A 14,833-nucleotide genomic window follows, 5' to 3' on the forward strand; every position below is an offset into this window, starting at 1 on the left:
ATTATCATCTTGGGTTTATGATAATATGTTAGCGGTCTAATGGTTAGGACACCAGACTAGAAGCCAGGAGTCTGTGAGGACTTGCCTAAGGGATGAAAGCTAACTGGATGATTTTGGGCCAATTACTCTCTCTCAGCCCAACCCAGCTCACCTATTTGTTGTGGGGAAAATAGGAGGAGGCAAAAGTATTAGGTATGTTTGCTGCCTTGAGTTATTTAGTTTGTTTTTATTTATATTCCACCTTTATTATTTTCACAAACAACTCAAGTTATTTACAACAATAACAAAAGCAGAATATAAATAAATACATAAAAATAAATGCCTATATCTGAATCAATCTCTATCAATGCAAGATATATCCGTTTAATGTGTGCAGGTCCCTGATTTCTAATTTGCTTTATCAGATTTTCATCAATCGTTGCAAATCCAATTTTCTGGTCTTCTTTCCACCTGGCCCGTAGCTGAGTATATTGAAACCATGTTTGAACAACCTTCTCTTCTCGCAAGAAGCTATATGATTTCAAGCACCAAACATTCCTTTCCAAACTTAAAATTTCCTTGTAGGTAGTCTCATCGTGTTTGAAACCAGCATGTATATTTTCTATTGCGTGTTTTGGAATTGCCCACAATGGTATCTTACAACTTAGCTTATGTCTATACTTCTTCCAAACTCTCAGCAATGCCTGTCTTAAAATATGCGTCCTAAACACAGTACCTACCTTCTTATCATACAACAAATATGCATGCCAGCCAAACAACAAATCATGGCCCTCAAGATTTAATAACCTCGATTGCTTCAAATTGATCCAATCACTTATTCCTACTAATGCAGCAGCTTCATAATATAATTTAAAATTAGGCAATTTAAGGCCACCTCTCTCACGAATATCCTGCATAATCTTAAGTTTAACTCGTGGCTTTTTCCCTGCCCACACAAATTTATTGATACCACGCTGCCATTCCTCCAAATTAGAATCTTTCTTAAGAATCGGTATCATTTGGAATAAAAATAAAAATTTGGGCAGGACATTCATTTTCACTGCTGCAATCCGTCCCAACAAAGTCAATTGCAATTTTTGCCAACTCTCCAATTCTTTTTGAATTTTCCCCCACAATTTTTCATAATTATTTTTATATAGCTTTGTATTCGAGGGCGACAAAATTACCCCCAAATATTTAACCCTTTTAACAATCTCAAATCCAGTTAATCCTTCCAAGAAGGCCTTCTGTGAAACTGTCATATTTCTAGCCAAAATTTTAGTTTTCTGTATGTTTACTTTAAATCCAGAAACCTTCCCATATTGTGTTATTATCTCTATCAGGTCCACAACAGAGTTCTCTGGCTGGGTCACTGTAACAACCAGATCATCTGCAAATGCTCTAAATCTATAGTCCTGATCTCCAACTTGTATCCCCTTAATTTTTTCCGAATTCCGAATCTTGTTCAATAATATCTCTAAAGTTAATACAAATAACAAGGGCGATAACGGACATCCTTGCCTTGTACCCTTCTCAATATTACATACTGCCGTCAGACTATTGTTAACTATGATTCGGGCAGTTTGCTTTTGATATAATGCCCTAATCGGCTGTAAGAAATTTTCCCCAAAATCCATTTTATCTAACATTCTCAACAGAAATTGCCAATTCAATTGATCAAAAGCCTTTTCAGCATCTAAAAAGATTAGCGCTGCAGAGATCTGGTTGTGCCTTTCCAAATACTCTAACACATCAACTATATGTCTAACATTATTTTTCATTTGCCTACCACTAATAAACCCCGTTTGATCCCCATGAATCACCTGTTGCAGAACCCTCATCAGTCTATTAGCCAAAACCTTAGCAAATATCTTATAATCTGTATTTAAAAGCGAAATCGGTCTGTAATTTTTAACTTGAGTAGCATCCTGATCTTCCTTCGGAATCAATGAGATAAAAGCTGTTCTCCAAGACGGTGGCACCTTTCCCCCCCTCTGGATTGTCTGGAACAGTTCCTTCAACGGTTTTATCATCTCAAATTGTAAATTTTTATAAAAAGCCGCAGACAAGCCATCTGTACCGGGCGCCTTATCAACCTTCAAATCCTTAATTGCTGTAAGGATTTCTTCTTCTGTGATCAGTTGGTTAATCCCCTCTCTTTGTGCTTGCGTAAGGACCGGAATATTAGCATTCTCCAAATATTTATCAATGTCTTTTACCTCAATTTCCTCTTTGGTATATAATTTCGAATAAAAATCCACAAAAGCATCCTTAATAAGATTCTGTTGAAACACGACCCTTCCTTTATATTCAATCTTGTCTATATTAGAGGCCCTTTGTTTCTTCCTCAGTCTATAGGCTAACCATCTGCCTGGTTTATTAGCGTTGCAAAAAGTATTATGCCTAGCAAACCGCAGATTGGTTGCCACTTGGTCTGCCATTAATTTATCAAATTGTCCTCTTAACAGCCTAATAGCCTCTTTAATCTTCACGTCCCCTGGATTCAAAATCAAAGCCCTTTCTTTTTCCTTTATTTCATTCTCCAGTTCTTTCCTTCTGGTTTCCACTACACGTCTACGTCTATTATTCATATATATCAACACACCTCTCATATAGGCCTTACTAGCATCCCAAACCATATCCATAGAGGTACCCTTATTCATATTAATCTCAAAAAAATCCTTCATCCGCTGTTTACATTCTTCCACATTTCTCTGATCTCTAAACAAGTTCTCATTTACGCGCCACGAGCGCCTGTCTCTTTTCTCCTTATCAATCTCCAACCAAACTGGACTGTGGTCTGAAATAGTTCTTGCACATATCTTCACTTTTTTAGTTCTCAAAAAGAAATCATTAGTCAACAAAATAAAATCAATCCTTGAGAAAGATTGGTGTCTGTCAGAGTAAAAAGTATAATCCTTCTCCTGCAGGTGCCTCTCCCGCCAGATATCTCGCAATTCGAGATCATCCTTCAATTCAAAAAAAGTTTTCCTTCCTTCCTTCCTTCCTTCCTAGAGTGGCATGTACACTCAAAGCTAATATCCAAACTGTTAAGGTCAAAACTTTTCTAAACTTTTCAACTAGAACAGAACTTCTACTTCTGAATGGGCTATGACCAAAGATTTGACCTTCCTTCCTTCCTTCCTTCCTTCCCTCCTTCCTTCCTTCCTTCCTTCCTTCCTTCCTTCCTTCCTTCCTTCCTTCCTTCCTTCCTTCCTTCCTTCCTTCCTTCCTTCCTTCCTTCCTAGAGTGGCATGTACACTCAAAGCTAATATCCAAACTGTTAAGGTCAAAACTTTTCTAAACTTTTCAACTAGAACAGAACTTCTACTTCTGAAAAAGGAACTTTCAGCACTGTCACAGGTTTCTAAAAAAAGAAAACCAGAGGATTTCTGTCTTATAAGTTTTCTATATTCTTTCAAAATCTGGTTGTGGAACAAGTTGCATTTTTTTTTTTGCTATCCCAAGGGACCTCACTTGCCTCTTTTTGCATTTGCTGTCACATATGCAAATGACAACAAGAAACTTACAAAGATATTAGTACAGTACAACCCTATTCTCTTTTAGCAATCTGTTCCTTAAATTGGAAGCAAAACGGTCACTAAGCAAAATGGTTGCTAAGTGAACATGTGACTGAGAAAGACCCTGCAAAGGTTACTGGTTGCTGACATCTCATTCAGAAAAAGTTCTTTCCTAAAGTGTCCTGATCTGTTTTTCTGTTTTGCCTTTTTTTGTCCTTCCATAGGGCAGAGCTAACGCTTAAACCAAGGGTCTTCAAACTTGGCCCTTTTATGACTTGTGGACTTCAGCTCCCAGAATTCCTCAGCCAGCATGCTTGGCTGAGGAATTCTGGGAGTTGAAGTCCACAAGTCATAAAAGGGCCATGTTTGAAGACTCCTGGCTTAAACAAACTATCGCTTCTTGAGCTGTTTTTCTCCACAGAGCAGCACTTCCCTAAAAAGGGTTAACCACAACTTAACAAACTTTGTAAGCATAATTAGTTGATTAGCATCTGCCAGCTGACTGGGGCTGCTGCCTGAAATTGACCAGACTTTAATCACTGTTCACACTGAAGGCTTCTGTTGTCTATAAAGGCATGCCTTTCTCAGAAAATGACTTTTTTTTTTAAAAAAAAGAAACATTGTATTTGTGAATGGTTGCTAAACAAGATAGCTGCTAAATGAGGACTGCTTGTAGATAATGGTTAATGAAACTGAAATTATTTTGGAAGCTCCTCCTACCAGTAAGTTTCCAGGGATGCATAGTTGAACTGAACTCACCGGAATTTCAGATTATCAGATTGTACAGCTACAATTGGCCTTTGACCCCAAAAGACCCCAAAATTTCTGCTGTTAAGTGAGACATTTGTCAACTGAATTTTTCCCCATTTTACAACCTTGCTTGCCACAGCTGTTAGTGAATCACTGCACTTAATAACATGGTTGCTAAGTGAATCTGGCTTCTCCATTGACTTTGCTTGTCAGAAGGTCGCAAAGAATGATCACAAGATCCTGGGACACTGCGACTGTCATAAATGTGAACCAGTTGCCCCAAATCTGAATTTTGATCATGTGACCATGGGAACATTTGCAAGGTTGTAAGTATAAAAATGATCATAAGTCACTTTTTTCAGTGATGTTGTAGCTTTGAACAGTCACTAAATGAACTGCAGTAAGTAGAGGAGTACCTCAACCTACATAATGCATCACAAGTTTGTTTTTTTCACAGCTTTGCTTCTGTTCTTTTTGTAAACAGTGTGATTGGTTTGCTCGCCTCTTTATGGAAAGCTTTGAATGAAAAGATGCCAATGTATGTTGATTATACTATCATGGCTCCGGAATGGGACAATTTGCTGCAGCCAACTTACCTCTGACAACTCGCCATGGCCAATTCACTGCAGGACAACTTGACATGGCCAACTCGCCATGGGACAACTTACTGCAGGACAATTCAACAATTCAATGTAATTATTTAAAATAATTTAAAAAAATATTTTAATTTTTGTCATTCACATTTCATTTTGTCCCTCGTTTGGCATCCTTTCTTTAATGATTCTATTCCACTATTCCTTCAATATTAGTGTAACTCTTGTCCCACGGCAAATTGTCCTGCGGCAAGTTGACCGTAATGAGTTGTCCCATGGCAATTTGGCTGTGGCAAGTTGTTGTAGACCCCATGGTTCTGCCAAAAAAATGCCTAGGGATACAAATCTTTGTATTATATTGTGGACATGCACAGGTATCTACCAAGATTCAAACCGTGCTGTATTGACTGCCTCAATCCAGCATATATAAGACTTTGGAATGCAAGCCACAAGTGTATTCAGGTACCATCTGCAGCTGAGCCTGAAGGGAAGACATTTGTAGCAGTGGTCTGGGCCCCTTCTTCTCCCTAAGTGTTTGGTATGAGGACAGTAAAGAGTCCCTGAGACATACTCACCTTGATCCCTGGAGAGTTGCAACAATATGGTGAACTGGGCAAGTGAATCCACTACCAGATATCACACACTGAAGAGAGAACCTCTCAGTGAGACCATTCACACATTTAGCTGCCTCGTGTCAAACACTGATATGTTGCCAAAAAAAAAAAGAAACCTGCTTTCCAGAAGTATGTAAAGACTTTAGAGCAGGAGTCCCCAAACGTTTCAGTTCATCAACCCCTTCTTGAAGTTTCACACGGTTCATTGACCAGAAACATTATATGAAAATAATTTCATACATACTACATTAATCAACAGGACTGTGAATCATCATCAACATCATCTCCATCATAACAATAATAGATAGTCCCACTGTCTCTTGGGGGTCGATATTGAGCATTTTGGTGAACCTCACTTTAGAGTGTATGTATTGGACAACGAGAATGAGTGACTAATGAATTAGTACGACAATGAGTGTCATACTAATTGTATGTTATGAGGGATGCCGTTAAACCCAGTTCTCCCCAACTTTTCACAAATTTGTAAAACCATTGCAAAAGATTGCACATGCTTTTTAAAAAGCATCCAGCTTTTGTGGGAGAGGGCAATAGAATCAGCAGCCAGTTATTTGGGAAAAGGAAAGAACGATGTCAGGAATGTCTTTCTTTTAAAACACACTACTAGGAGACTCTTATTGGTGGCAGCCACTGAATTCACATCAAGGCTAACTTTACACATTGTAATCTGCAGGATTGTGCTATCTTTGTAATTTAAAGGCAAAGAGATCCTTTGTTGAATGCAGGATCAGGAAAGCAGTACCTCTTTCTAAGTCTTTTACCAAACAAATCTTCTTCCAGGATTACATGGGGACTGCAGGGGACATCCATATAACCTCAGCCGCAGTCACAGATGCTTAAAGGCGTTGCAAAGACAGAGTTGCTGCATTCGTATCGCGGGGCCTCTGAAACTCCTTTTTACTTCTAAATTCAAAACACCATCCTATCAACAAACCATGATTAAACAAATAATAGTTTAATACAAATTCAGAACCTAGACAGCATCTAAGTAGATTTCCTACTAAATTAGTGGCTTGAGCTGAACTTTGAACTGGGAATTGTTTTGTTATGGACCAGCTGGCATTCCTGAATTCATTATAATTTCGACTCTTAAAATCAATAGGAGGTGTTACATATGGGAACAGGAAGATTGGCTCAAATCTGCAGTAAAAATATATTCCATTATTTTGCTAGGTTATATTTCCCATTCTAGAATGCTGAATAGGTTGACGTTACTGCAGTAGTTAATAAGAAGGAAAAAATAAAAAATGAGTGTGCTGATGGTGCATCAGTCTAGCCCTTGGTGATGCAGTGGTTAGAATGCAGTATTGCAGGCAAACTCTGCACACAGTCCAGAGTTCAATCTTCCATCCTTCCAAAGTTAGTAAAATGAGGATCCAGATTGTTGGGAGCAATATGCTGACTCTGTAATCCACTTAGAGAGTGCTGTAAAGCACTATGGGGAGATAGACAAGTCTAGATGAGTTCAAATCACCAGGACCAGATGGATTATACCCCAAGGTTCTCAAGGAACTGGCAGATGTGATCTCAGAACCATTGAACTATATTTTTCAAAGATCCTGGAGCACTGGGGAACTACCAGAGGACTGGAAAAGAGGTGATGTAGTTCCCATCTTCAAAAAAGGAAAAAAATGGATCCAGGAAATTACAGACCTATCAGCCTGACCTCAATACTTGGGAAGATTCTGGAAAAGATAACCAAACAACAAATCAGTTAACACCTAGAGGCAAACAAAGTCATTACTAAAAGCCAACATGGATTTTTCAAAAACAGAGCATGCCAGAAAAATTTCATTGCATTATTTCACCAAGTGACAAAATTAGTGGACCAGAGGAATGCTGTGGATATAATTTACTTGGACTTCAGTAAGGCATTTGTTAAAGTAGATCACAAACTACTACTTGATAATGGGTTAGACAGCATCACTACCAGATGGATTTGTAGCTGGCTGACTGGCCATACTCAGCGTGTGGTCCTCAATGGAATTGCATCTACATGGAGGGAAGTGTATAGTGGGGTGCCCAAGGCTCTGTTCTCGACCCAGTGCTCTTCAACATCTTCATCAATGATTTGGATGAGGGGATAGATGGGGAACTCATCAAATTTGCAGATGACACCAAGCTGGCAGGAATACACTCCAGAAGACAGGCTGAAGATACAGGAGGATCTGAACAGACTTGAACACTGGGTGCTCTCTAACAAAATGAAATTCAATGGTGAAAAAAGTAAGGTTCTACATTTAGGCAAGAAAAACCAAATGTACAGATATAGTATAGGGCAGTGGTGGAGAACCTATGGCACTCAGAGCCCTCTCTGTGGGCACCCGTGCCATGTCCCAGAGGTGACAACTGTCCCTCTTCAACCAGCCACCTGCTAATTCGCTGAGGTCCCATGTGGCTGAATGCATCCTGGCACGGCTGGTTTCCCTCCCCTCCATCCCTCCCCTCCCGGCCTTGCATGTGTTTGGTTCAGGTAGACAAGACTCAGAGTGGTTCACAATGAAAAGAGTTTATTCAATACACATAAGTCAACTGAAAACTGTCAACTGTTTCAAGCTTTTATAGTAGAACTGTTTAAACTGTAACCAATCATCAATCGCTATTTTCCCGCTTCTTTGCAACTTTAACCAATGGTTGCACCAGAATCTCCCGCTTCAAGAACCTACTTTTGCAACCTGCTATTTACAGGTTTGCAACTATTTACAGACACAACACCCCTTACCCCCCAGTTGTTGTTATTTATTGACATAGTCTTTTAAGTATTTGGGTGGCCTATGGACCCTTGAAGGATATCTATTGCTATGGATACCTAAGTCATTTCTATCAGATTGTCTGCTTGGCTGGCTTACACTGGTGGACCTGGACTCTTGGCTAATTGGCTCGGATGCTTCTCTGCTAACAAATTGTGGTTGTTGTTGTGTTTGATGTTCCGCTATTGCTGGCCTGCTCAAAGGGGGCAGCTCCCAGTCAAATTGACTGTGTTGTTGTTGGTTAGCTGTGGACGGACTGGTTTGCATTTCTGCTTCCCCACTAACTGGCAGGTTGTTATCAATAAGCCATGATGCAATGTTCCCCCCGTGTATACTTTGATCCACATCGACTGGCATGCAACCAATAGTTCTCTTCCTTAGCTGATCTATATGTCTTTTGCTAACCCTGTTCCCTTCCCCCTCAATAGTGTAAGACAAAGGTCCCAATATCTCAGTGACCACCCCTGGGACCCATTTGTCCCCTTGTGCATAATTCCTGGCCCAGACTAGGTCCCCAATTTTGAATGATCTGTTTGGAATGTCCGGTTCCGCACTTGATGGTAGTCTGTCAGGATGTAACCTGTCCAGTTTGGTGGTTAATCTTTTTCCCCACCTCATTTCTGCTGGGCTTTTTCCGGTAGCCGTGCACGGGGTCTTATGTTGGGTCAGCAAGAATTCTGCCAGTCTTTGGTGCCAATCGCCACGGATGATTCTCTTTAATGCATCTTTAGTGGTCCTCACGTTTCGTTCAGCCAGGCCGTTGGTGGACGGGTGGAAGGGTGCTGATGTCGTGTGTTTAATCAAGTTGGCCCTGAGGAAATCCTGGAATTCAACAGAGGTGAATTGGGGCCCATTATCTGACACAATTACATCAGGTAACCCGTGAGTGGCAAAGAGGCCCCTTAAAACTTGTATTGTTTTACCAGAAGTCATTGAACTGATGGGTATTACCTCTAGCCATCTAGAGAAACTGTCCACTACTACTAGAAAGGTTAACCCTTGGAAAGGTCCAGCAAAATCAATATGAATCCTGGACCAAGGATTCCTGGCTAACTCCCACTTATGAGTACGTGTGTGTTGCAGCTCAGGTCTAGAACGTTGACACAAATAGCAATTAGAAACACATTCTTCAATGTCCTTGTCAAGTCCTGGCCACCATAAGTGACTCCTAGCCAATGCCTTCATACGTACTATACCAGGGTGACCCTCGTGTAGTTCTAATAAAATTGTAGGTCTGTGGATTTCGGGAATGACAACACGGTTTCCCCACAGAACACATCCCAAATGGGATGACAGTTCATCCTTTCTTCTAAAATATGGAATGTACTTGGCATCCGGGTTAGTATTTGGCCACCCACTAAGGACCCAGGCCATAATTCTTTTTAGGATATGGTCATTATTTGTTGCCACAGCTATATCTTTAGCGGTTAAGGGGCAATCAGGAATGTCCTGTAAAGACATTATTTGTCCCACAGGGGCAGGGTCTTCCTCAGTGTTATTTAATGGCAGTCTGCTAAGGGCGTCTGCATGTCCCATTTCCTTGCCCGGTCTGTGTTGAAGGGAGAATGAATATGCTGAGAGGAAAATTGACCATCTCAGCATTCTGGGCGACATTATTTGGGGTGTCTGTTTATCAGTGGTAAACAGTCCCAATAATGGTTTATGGTCAGTGAGTATGGTAAAGTTCCTACCGTAAAGGTAATCATGGAACTTTTTTACTCCTGCCACGATTGCTAATGCTTCCCTATCAATCTGTGCATAATTCCGCTCTGCTTTAGTAAGCGTCCTGGAATAATATGCAATTGGCTTTTGAACACCATGACTGTCCAAGTGGCTGATAACAGCCCCCACACCATAAGGTGAAGCATCGCAAGCTAAATAAATTGGTTTATTTTCAATAAAATGGGTTACTGTAGATTGGCTAGAAAGAATGTCTTTTAATGTTTGGAAACTAACTCTATGTTTGTTAAGCCACTGCCACGGGGTTTTTTTTTTATCTAAAAGTCTATGAAGAGGTTCTGCTATGGCAGCTTTGTGTGGCACAAATGTGTGGTAAAAATTAACTAAGCCAAGGAAGGCTTGTAATTCAGCCTTGTTTTTTGGTTCTGGTGCCAATTTAATTGCCTTGATTTTATCAGGGGTAGGATGAATTCCAGTTTTATCTATCCTAAATCCTAGAAATTCAGTGGACTTAACCCCAATGCAACATTTTTCCTTTTTTAATTTCAGTCCAGACCTCCTAAACCTTTCCAATACCTGTTCCAGACGCTCTGCTAATATTTCTTCATTTCTTCCAGCTATCAGGACATCATCAAAATAAGGGCATACACCAGGTATGCCCTTCAAGGTCCTCTCCATCACTTCTTGGAAGATGCCTGGAGCTGCTGCAATACCAAATTGCAGTCTGTGGACTCGGAACGCCCCCTTGTGGGTAACTATCGTCTGAGCTTCAGCAGCCTCTTCAGAAACAGTTAATTGCAAATACGCCTGCGCCAAGTCTAACTTGGCAAATATGGCGCCGTCCTGTATCGTGGCGAGGACCTGCTTCACCGTCGGGACCGGGTAAGCGTGTTTTTTCATTCCAAGGTTCAGGGTGGCTTTGTAGTCAGCGCAGATCCTCACATCCCCGTTAGGTTTAAGGGGTGTGACGATTGGCGTTTCCCACAAACCACCCTCGACTGGTTCTAGGACGCCTTGGCCTACAAGCTTATCGAGCTCGGCCTCGATTTTTTGCTTCAGGGCGAAAGGCACCCTTCGGGCCTTAAGCCTGATGGGTTTAACCGACGGGTCTAGATTAAATTTAATTGGGGGCCCTTTGTATTTACCTAAAGACCCATCGAATACGTCTGCGAATTCATCGCAGACTGATTCGAGGGTCTTATTAGGGGTCTTATTTTTAATAACTGTGTTTATTCCCCCTATCCAAATGCCCAGGGCAGGAAACCAGTTAAGGCCTATTAGACTAGTCCTCTGGCCTTCAGTAACTATTAAATCTAAAGCTCCCTTAAACCCCTTAAATTTAACACTAAGGGTAATTTTCCCTTTAATTTTTATTGGGGTTTTTTGGAAGTCGGTCAATTGGATTTTGGTTGAACTAAGTGGAATTTTTCTGCCACTTATTTGTTCAATCTTTTTCAGGGTTTCAGTGGATATTATGGACACTGAGGCCCCTGAATCTATTTCCATTTTGCAAGGAACCCCTTGCAATTGGACTATGATTTTTAATTTTCCCTCCGGAAAATTATTAATTTTTCCCTTCCTACTATGATTAACTCGTGCCACCTCCCCACGGTTCAGAATTTTAGCCCACTGTCTAGGGGTCTCTTTGCCACTATAGTAAGGGGTTACCTTACCTTCGGGCCAAACGTCAACTTCATGTAGGCGATTGTTGCGTGCATGACCCCTGCAGATGGCTTGGATGTGGCCGGTCTTCCCACACGATCTACATCTGGCAGTACGAAATCTGCAAGTTGCGCGGGGATGGTTGCCCCCGCAACTGCCACACCGGTTGTCGTTGTCGCGCGGTCTCGTTGCGGTGTCTCTCCATTGTCGTTGGGTCACTGTCACTTGACGTTGTGGTGTTGCGGTTTGGAATCGGCGGTTCGGTTCAGGCCCGTCGCTTCGGGATGGTTTTGGCGCCATTTTCCCAAATCGTTTGGTGACCTCGGCGATGTCATCTTCCCATTGCTGGTCCACCTCCCCACAGTCCACAAGGCCTTCTTGATTGATTTCGGCAGGTGCGGCCATGCTACTACGGGGGGGGTCGCGATACCCGGTGGATTGATACGTTAATAGTTCGTCCAGTACTTCTTGCAAATCGCCGGTGGGCTTGGCAATTATTCTATTTTGTAGATGCTCGTCTCGTAAGCCCAGTACCACTCGGTCCCGAATTCTGATTTCCAAGTTGTCATACTTGCATTGTACTGCGGCTTCTCTGACTGCAGCAACGAATTTTTGAATCGATTCGCCCGGCCTCTGGTTTCTTTTTTCGAAAATATGACACCAAAAGAGTTCGGATCTCCTTGGCGTGAAATGTACTTTTAGTTTAGCTAACAGATCGGCATACGGAACACTTGAGACCGGCTGTGGTTGACAAAGTCCTACAGCGATCCGATATACTGGTGTGCCGCAAATTGTCAGTAACGCTGCTGCCTTTTTTCGGTCGTCCGTTATCCCGTTAACAAGCAGGAATCCTTCGACCTGTCCTACATATTCTTCCCAGTCCTCTGGGAAGCTTGGGTCGAATTCTTTTAAGGATCCGATTTGCGCCATTCGGAGGATTGTTGATTCCGCCGCGGCCGCTTGTGGTTGACTGTGACTTCTTTTCAAATTTGCCGCCTTTGCGCAGCTGTTCCGCCGAACCTTCTCTGGTCTGCCGACTATCCCACCCTCGTCGCCAGTTGTTTGGTTCAGGTAGACAAGACTCAGAGTGGTTCACAATGAAAAGAGTTTATTCAATACACATAAGTCAACTGACAACTGTCAACTGTTTCAAGCTTTTATAGTAGAACTGTTTAAACTGTAACCAATCATCAATCACTATTTTCCCGCTTCTTTGCAACTTTAACCAATGGTTGCACCACAATCTCCCGCTTCAAGAACCTACTTTTGCAACCTGCTATTTACAGGTTTGCAACTATTTACAGACACAACAGCATGCTCTCCTTTTCCCAGGCACGACCCACTGCATCACCTCCTCAGCTGTTGGCTGACCATCCATCTTGGAGGCAGCTTCTTTGAACTGCTGGCGATGGGCTGCAGAGCCCCAGAGTGCGACTGGCGAGTGGCCAGCAGGCTGTGGCTACTAACAGACATCGTTGGCCCCCATGCACTCGCTGGCCTCTGTGTGCGGGGATCAATGGTGTCAGGCAGCAGCTACCCCAGCCCTTGCCTTTCCCCATTGCAATGGCACCCCCCTGCCTCGCCTCAAGCCACAGGATGAGTCTCCTGCTTACTGCCCTGCCTGCCAGCGACCTCCTGGAGCTCCCCCAACCCTGCCCACCCCCCACAGGTGTCCCTCTGCATGAGCAACATTGAGGTGACCACACCCATCTTGGCCACACCCACCCAATCTTCCATGACCATCACAGCCACACCCATCCAGTGGGCCACGCCCACCTGGCACCCAGTGATAAAAAAGTGGGTTTGGGATTGCAGTTTGGGCACTTGGTCTCTAAAAGGTTCGCCACCACTGGTATAGGGGGTACCTTGCTCAATAGTAGTAACTGAGAGGGAACTCAGAGTCCTAGTGGACAATCACTTCAATATGAACTAGCAGTGTGCTGTAGCTGCCAAAAAAGCCAACACAGTGCTAGGTTGCATTAACAGGGATAGAATCAAGATCAGGTGAAGTATTAATACCACTTTACAATGCCTTGGTAAGGCCACACTTGAAATACTGCATCCAGTTTTGGTCACCACAATATGAAAAAGATGTTGGGACTCTAGAAAGAGTACCAAGAAGAGCAACAAAGATGATTAGGGGACTGAAGGCTAAAACATATAAGGAATGGTTGCTGCAGTTGGGTATGTCTAGTTTAATGAAGAGAAGGACGAGGGGTGACATGATAGCAGTGTTCCAATATCTCAGGGGCTACCACAAAGAAAAGGGAGTCAATCTATTTTCCAAAGCACCTGAAGGCAGGACAAGAAGCAATGGATGGAAACTAATCAAGGAGAGAAGCAACCTAGAACTAAGGAGAAACTTCCTCACATTTAGAATAATTAACCAGTGGAACAACCTGCCTCCAGAAGCGCTGAGTGCTCCAACACTGGAAGTTTTTAAGAAGGGACTGGACAGCCATTTGTCTGAAATGGTATAGGGTTTCCAGCCTGAGCAGGGGGTTGGACTAGATGACCTCCAAGGTCCCTTCCAACTTTTTATTATTATTATTATTATTATTATTATTATTATTATTATTATTATTATTATTATTATTATTATTATTATTATTATTATTTAAGTCTAAGTGCTATTGCTACATCTAGTGCTATTACTAAGAACAGATATTCAGATTCACAACTGCAATTGACTAACAGGGAGAGTAATATAAAATATTTCCAGTAGGAATCCATTAAAGGTGGCTTTTCCAGTGCACTTATTTTTAAGCTTCTGCTATGTTATGCTCATGGGGTTGCAATGGGTCGGACACGACTTCGCAACTAACAACAACAACAAAATCTTATGCTCATGCTGGCTTGACTCTAAACCAAATTAAGAAAGTCTAATCTGGCCTGAGATATGTTGCCAAATACTTTAGGATTTAGTCTAGGTTACCACATCCAGGCTACCATGTCCTCCATTTGGGCAGTTCCCCTGCTCCTATGCCCTCCCAATTGTCTGCTCCATGAAAGTAACGGCCAATCACTCTCTTTCTTGTGATTAAGTCTTTCTGGAAATATACAGCACAATATATTTTTCTCAATATTAAATTGAATTTACAGATACAGTGTTGAAGCATCAAAAGGTACATATATGACAACTGTTATGTACTGGGCTCATAAGTAATACCACATGGGTTGCTGGAGCAGCTAATGGCTCTCCAGAAACCCAGACTACAAGTCTCCAGCGCTACAATTGGCTATCCCTAGGTGGCAATGGTTGTTTC

This window comes from Vipera ursinii (assembly GCF_947247035.1).
Source record: "Vipera ursinii genome assembly, chromosome: 2".
Lineage (NCBI taxonomy): Eukaryota > Metazoa > Chordata > Lepidosauria > Squamata > Viperidae > Vipera > Vipera ursinii.